Source organism: Salminus brasiliensis, chromosome 10 (assembly GCF_030463535.1).
Source record: "Salminus brasiliensis chromosome 10, fSalBra1.hap2, whole genome shotgun sequence".
NCBI classification, from domain to species: Eukaryota; Metazoa; Chordata; class Actinopteri; order Characiformes; family Bryconidae; genus Salminus; species Salminus brasiliensis.
Window position 1 is genome coordinate 9,013,726 of NC_132887.1, and position 7,742 is coordinate 9,021,467.

Sequence of the window (7,742 nt, forward strand, 5' to 3'; positions counted from 1 at the left end):
AGTGGATTAAATATAGTTTATTTTCCATTTCAGCTGGTTGCAGTCCAGCACAGTCCCTTTGCAGTAAGACACACCATACACCAGGGGGCGCCAAATGCACAGGACTGCATGCTGAAGTGAGTGAAGGCCTGCACGCTGTCCTCTGCAGCAGTTCAGCCTGTTCCCTTCACCAGTGACTGACCTCCATCTCACAAAGCTGAAATGCTCACATAGTCTTATAAATCAAGAAGAGAAAAAAAAGATTAGGCACATTCCTGTAAACACTGTTCAGTTTTGGACTATTAATAACTAACACAGATCTATGGCAAATCTTGCTTTTTTAAACACCCCAGTAATTATTCAAAATCAGTACATTTATTATAATTCAACTCCACAATCTGTTAATTATACAAGTAGGCCCCCACGTATTGTACTAAACTACCCTATACGTTCATTCAAATTTACTCGGAGAAGAACCGCAAGTTGCAAAAGAACCATGAGTTTTATCCATTGTAGGAATTTGAGGAAGGGAAATTCAACCCAATTCCTCCTTTGTTTTGTCAACATGTAAAATGATTCCAACCGTCCAGGCAAGTATAAATATTTTTTTCCCAATAGAACAAGTTTTTTTTCCCCTCCAAGAACCCATGATTGCTGTTTATACGATTGTGAGAGTTCTCTCCAGCAGGGATGCCCCAGAGAGTGGCCCAGGCAACTAGCTGTAAACTGTTGTGTTCTGTGGTCTCGATGGGATCATATTTGAAATTCATACAGAAATGGATACATGTTCTTAAACAGGGTGTTTCAGCAAGGATAGTTATTTACCTAGATATCTAGACCAGTGCACAGTAGCACTCAGAGAATTATCTAGACCAGTGCCATATGTGCCACTGCCCTTTAAGTGGTGGAAGACTAGGGTTTTACTCCCTGCCCAGGGAAGCATACCATGCTGTGCCAACAAGGGTGCTGTATATAGAGGGAAATTAGGGTGATTCTAAGGGCCTGTGACTGACAGGGGCCCTATTTTGGCCTACTGTAGTCTGTGATTGACATTGTTGACAAGTTGCTTTGGGAAAGAGCATCTGCCAAATGCTGCAATTGAGTAATTCTTTAATTCGGGACTGATTGGCCACTCAGACCACTTTTGGAGCATTTCCATTGGTCCATTCATCATCTAAGTCTGACACAATGTCAAGGACAGCTGCCATATATATATATATATATATATATATATATATATATATATATATATATATATATTCATAAATTCATACTTCACTCTGCCTCAAGGGCCACCCTGTGGGTACAGACAGCCTATGCCTTCAGGGAACTGGATTAGATAACTGTGGTGGAATCTGCGGTGGTGACCCACTAAACTCTTGACCTGGTGGGGGAATAGTGCGAGTTTAATTGACCCCGCCCATATGGGCTATATCAGAGGAGCAGTGAGTAAGAAGTGACAACAGGGAACGTGCTGGCTGCCTTGTAAATTGGGGGCATGGGATCTGGCAGGGGGTTGCAAGGGTTGCAGCCACTGCACAGTTCACTGGTGCAGGGGTATGTCCCTGGTGCTGGACTAGGGGGTCATGGAGAGGTGAGTTGCATGGTGCAGTTACAGAACTCAGAGACAGGCCTTGGGCCAGTTCAGCCGAGTGGGTGTGTTCCCACATCCTAATCAAAACTTCATATGAGGTTCAGGAATGTTTAGTGTTTTTTCCCGCTGATATTTGATGTTATGCTGGCCAGGTTGAACTCACTGCACATAAATCAAATAAATCACTGATGTATTGTTGGATGTCCTTCTCAGCTTCTCAGCTGGAAAGCCAGAAACATTTGAAAGTAATTTTAGCCGGTGTGAAACATGATAGATTCTAAGTGATACTGATTTAGTATAGAAAATGGCCAATAAAGAACTGCTGGAATACCTCAGAATAGTTCAGGTACTTGCATTTTTACTTTATTGATTTTCTTTACATGTTACAAATACAAGGAATATCACTAAATTACTTACCAAAAGACTACAAATATTTATCTAATTTATCTAATGCATCTAAACTTCAAACTTTTACATAATAGTTGAGCATATTTTGGTGTATTAAGGTGACCACATGCACCCAGTTCCTATCATCTCCATCTCCCATAAACCGTTCAATCAACTGTGGGTGCCAGTCACTTGCACCTCAAAAAATAAACAGTTCTTGGTCTGTTCGTGAAAAAATATTGATTATCTTCATATACAGTGGCAGCATTTTGATTATTTATGTATCACGCAGCAAGTGAACAGTCAGAACTTGGTGATGTGTTAAAAGCAGGGGAAATGGACAAGCATAAAGATCTGAGCCGCTTTGCCAAGGGCCAGATTATGATGGCTAGACGACTGGGTACATACATGAGAACATCTCCACAAACATCATGCTGGTCCTTTGTGGTTTTTCTGGTATGCAGTGGTCCGTAGCTACCAAAAGTGGCCCAAGAAAGGACAACCGATGAGCTGGCAACAGGGTCATGGGCACCTTAGGCTCACTGATGCGATCCATGAAGGACCTACCCACCTCACAAACAACTTACAGGACTTTAAGGATCTGCTGCTAACGTCTTGTGTGTTAGATACCATAGGACGCTTTCAGATGGTCAAAGGAAGATCTACTGAATGTTAGGCAGGTGGTGGTAATGTTATGGCTGGTCGGTGTACATTTAGAAGTGAAAGCCCTGTAATTGATGTAAAAATCCAAACATTACGTAGACGTTATTCTTTTCAAATTCTTATTTATAAAGATTTTAAAGGGCCCATAGAATTTAACGCTCTTTTCTTGTAGCATGTGAATACTGCTGAAATTCCAAGAAGTCCTTTTCATTTCCCAATTATGGAAACTGAGCAACAAAAACAGTTAATTTTTTGTGTGATGCCACAAATTAATGCATTTATCAGCCTATTCAGCGTACAGCAGTTAGACTTGCCCATTCACATTAAGGTTATTAAGGATTGCTTCAACTAGGACTGCTTTTTGAATGAGGCTCGGTACAGGGCAGCCAAAATTTAGGTTATTTGTATTTTTAGATTTTAAAGACACAGTAACAAAAACAACCAGATTAAGGGTAAGAGATGAAGAAAGTTTGGAAACGGATAGAGTAAAAAAAAATGGTGAAAATGAGGAAACGTATTAAAAATATAAGACAAACAATGGATTATGTGCCCTTTAAAGAAATGTCCAATGAGACAGTTGTTAAGTAGTCATTCAATGGCTAAGAAGTTCATCCAGAGCTCAATAATCATTTAATTCTCAATGTTCAAAGAAAAACTATCAAGAAGGAGGATTTTGTGCAGGACACATGAAGCTGCACTGTCTCGCCAGCCTTAGGACCCAGTGTCCTCCGGGCAGGCTTGTCCTCGAGAAGACCGGGACCTCTGCTTGCCCCCAGTTCACATTTCTAGCTTTGCTTTGCCAACAGCAAGGGCCACGTTTTCCTGACAGTTTTGACAACTCACAACTCTGTGCCCCTAACCTCTCGCCGCCACCCGTCCCCCCCCACCCCCCAGTCCTCTGCCGGGCCTGGCACGGAAGGAGTGAAGCCCCTCACTGGCGGGGGAAAGGTCCCAGGGACCAAGCTGTTAATTCAATCAGGAGGGTAGTATGCTCAATTAGGCACCCATAAGGGCCCAGGAAGGGTCCTGGGGCCCAGTGGAGGGCAGGCAGGCCTACCCCTGAGAGCCATTAATTGTGGATGACAGTGTGTAAACAGTTGGGTGAATAGGCGGCGCAGGTGCTGGACACCCAAGCCCTGTCTCAATGGCTCTTTTCACACCCGGATTCCCTCTGTACTCACTCACTCTCGCTCACTTATAACATAAGATGAGGTGCTAGGGTGATGAGGTGGGGAGCTCCTGTGTTTGTGTGTTGTTAGTGTTCAAAAGTGTTGAGTGATGTACATTCTGAAAAACAAATAGTGGACGAAAAAGGACCAAAAAAAGATCCCCACTTTTAGTTCCCTAAAAATAAGGTTACAATAGGTCATATTGTATTGCATTTTACCACACAAGCCCTAAGCAATACATTCAACAGACTGGATTAAGTGAGGAGCTTATTTTAAGACTAAATAATACTATATAAAGTTTAATAAACTTAAACCAGCAAGCCCACAAAGAGGAGATATCAAAGACTGTTACCTTCAAATCAAGATCAGGGAAGAAAAGGCCAGTCTTTATGAGTTATGTTAGCTCAGCAGTATTATTTCTAGCTTGTGTGGCTGGACAATATTGAAAGGCTCAATTATTATAATTATAATATTTGAATTATGACTTTTCTGAGTCATTACTCCTCTGCTAATGAATATTTTAGTGTCTTAAAGCAACATTATGTAGCAATTTCACCTTAAAATAGCATCTTCAGAATCATGATAATGCTCCACTGACTGTAATAGGGAGAATGGCATCTCTGTTGTTGCCACTCTGGTCCCGAACGCTGCTACTGCACTATGTTCCTTTGGTGAAGTTGATGGAGGCCTCTCACCAGAACTGCATAAAAAATTACTCTACCACCTCAGTCCTCATGTCTCTTTATCTCTCAGCTTTCTCAGTGCAGAAATGCATGTATAAGTCCATGAGGGGGTGCTCAAAGTGTGATTTGTATTTACAACAGTGGAGGTGGACTGAATTATACTCCTCAATGGTAGGGGGAGCCCAGGAGCACATAATATTAATTCTCACAAAATGCTGCATTAATGCCCCTACAAGATACCTCTCAGAAAGTTATTTTTGTGTTATTTATTGTGTCTTTTTGTGTTATGTGTTATTTGTGACATTTTTTCATCTAAAATTGCATCTATGGTGGAAAGCTATGTGCAGGTGTGGTAGGGCAAAATGAAAAAACAAACTTTTTAGAATGTACTTCCAAGATAACCTAATTGTCCAGAAGTACAGTGTCTTTTAGTGCTGTATTTGACCCCTGGTTCCCATCAGTAAGGTTTTGTTCAATTTCTCTACCATTCCACTAAATAGCTTTGTTTACATCTCAAAAAAAGTGAAAACCCTTAAAAATAGAAAAGTCCAGTACTTTTCAAGACTGAATTTGGACAAAGGACAATAGAGCTGGCAACCATTTGATCATGCTGAACTGCCATTATTGGTATTATTGTTTTTATAATCAATAAAGTACTTACGTTTAACAGATTTCAATAGTATGGAGATGTCCCCCGAAATGAGGCATACATGTCTTAACTTGAACCACACATCCAAGCCAAACACCATTTGAAACCTTTATTCATAAGAGTGTACATGTAAGTGTGCTTGTTCGGACATGTGCATAAAACTAAAGACGGGATAGCGAATGGCCCGGATATAATGGAGGGGCTCCATTCATCCAGGAGCTTGAGCCCACTGCAGCCATTACATGTAAAAGATGTGGAATTCATCAAATGAAAGCCAGATGAGAGACTTTAAAGGGAGTGGGTGCTCTTTCTGACCTCACATTTTTCTGTGTGAAGTCCCCCTGTCTGTCCATCTTTCCCATTCTTCTCCCACCTTTACTCCTTTTCTTTTGTTCTTCCGACAAGGAGAGGCCAAGCTGGTATGGACAGTGAATACGGAATGCGGTGCTCGAGGCCACGAAACCCTGGCAGTGAGCGAGAACTTTTAGGTGCCTGTATGACTTATCGTCTCTAAAGTATGTAGGTCTTCAAACGCGCAGTTTAAAGCTTTAAAGTTTACATCTTTAAAGAAAAAGGGGGCCGAGCTTTTGGACGCGTGGGAACGCTGCATATCACTGTGACGATAATGAAGGAAAATGGAGAGCGATCAGTGCAGGATTGAGATGTTACACTACATGCTGGTACTGAAGCAGTTTGCAGTATAATTAGAGAGCTGGTGAGGGTATGCATGCCTCGGAGGGGGTTATTGCTGTTAAAAACATATTAACAATTAAGGAAACTTCAGGAATCTCCCAGACAGTGTGAAAAAGGCCGGACCGAAAAACTTTCCCCTTGATCTGGCGAAACCACAATAAAGCTGGGTCCAGATGTCTAATTACGCAAGCCGCAACTGGGTTTAACAGCAGTGAGAACTGCACCGTATTAAATACACAGGTATTAAGGTCACTTAACATTTAGAGTGGGCTTGTCATGCTTATCTTAGACATCAAAATAATACACAGGCTGGGGGGGATAGCCTCCCTTGTGTACACTTGTGTTGATTAAAGGCATACAATGTGCGCAGCCTTGCGATAATTGAGCCCGAAATCGGCAGGGTGCCGCTGGCTTGGGCCGGTCGGTCCTGTCTACAGACACCTGCTAATTTTCTGTCGGCTTTGTTTGCTGTAAACAGACAGTGGACAGCCATTGAGCATTTCTCGAAAGGGCTGGCATGATAATTGGGCAGCACAGGCCTTCTTTCGGCTTGTTCGTTTACTCTATTCTGTCTCGCCCTTGTCAGGCGGCCGTTTCAAGTCCGGCCAAGTGACAACACTAGTCTGTGTCGGCCGTCGTTTCTCCAACAACGGTTTTCACACCCCAGAAAGCCCTCGCGTCTTTGTTCGGCGTAAGGGCATAGTTAAGGGAGAGAGCGGAGGGAAAGTGGATACAGGACATAAAGTGATCTCGTTAACATTCCATTAGACACTGCTGCTCCCCTCCCCCAGAATAACTTCACACAGGCCTGGCCAGCAGTGGACCAGCTGGCACAGTGAGGGAGTAGCACAGCCCAGCCAAGCCCCCAGGGAAAGATCCAGCGCTACAGCAGGGCACAGCCCACCTCTCCGCACCTCTTGATAGCAACTTCTCAACACACACTCTCTGTGCCCATCTGTGAAGCTCACCTAAGATAACTTCTGCCTGATTAAAAAAAAATTCTTTCATGCCATGTTAGGACTTCTCATGTCTAAGGGCCTCATGTCCTGTTCTCTTTCCATATATGCCCCCTCCATCTCTCTCTCGCTCTCTCTCTCTCTCACATACACATCCCATACATATGTGTCTATAAATATGCAATCAAGGAAATAAATACATGTGTAGTTTGTATTTCAAATGGCCAAGTCCTCTTAACTTCCTGTTAGTGATCTTAATTGGCTACAGCATGTAGCTTCTCATTGTTTGACAGCACTTTACTGGATCAGTAAATAAATATCTGAGAAGGACGCCTGAAGCCATTTCTAAACAACTGTAGATTCCAGCATCATCTTATTGGGAGGTGTTTCCACCAAGGTCTAGTAGAAGACCCAAACTGTGATTCTCAGTTGAGAGGAAATTGCTTCAGGAACAACCCAAGAACCTGACCTGCCATGAACTAGAAGCTACTGGAACACCTGTGTCCCTGTCAACTGTCAAGTGGGTTTTACATGGCCATGGACTGAGAGAGGCTGTTGTCCAAGAAAGAAGCACCTGCTGCCAAATCATCACCTGAAAGCTTGACTAACGTTTGCAGCTGAACCACATGGACAATGGAATAACCTTCTGGAGGAAGGGGTTTTGGTCGCATGTTTGAAGGAGTAAAGATGAAGTATTTAACCCCAAGAACAACAAGAAGTGCCAGCTGTTAAGCATGGTGGTGGTAGCATCAAGCTCTGGGGCTGATTTGCAGTCAGTGTGACTGGTACACGGCACAAAGTGGATGGAATAATGAAGGTGGAGGCCGTTCTCATGAGTTCTTCTCATGGCCTTTACATCAGCTAGACAGTTGTAACCTGGACACAACTGGGTGTTCCAACAGTGACACCAAACACACTTCAAAGGTGGTTGTGAAATGGATAAAGCAGACATTGAGCTTTAGAAATGGC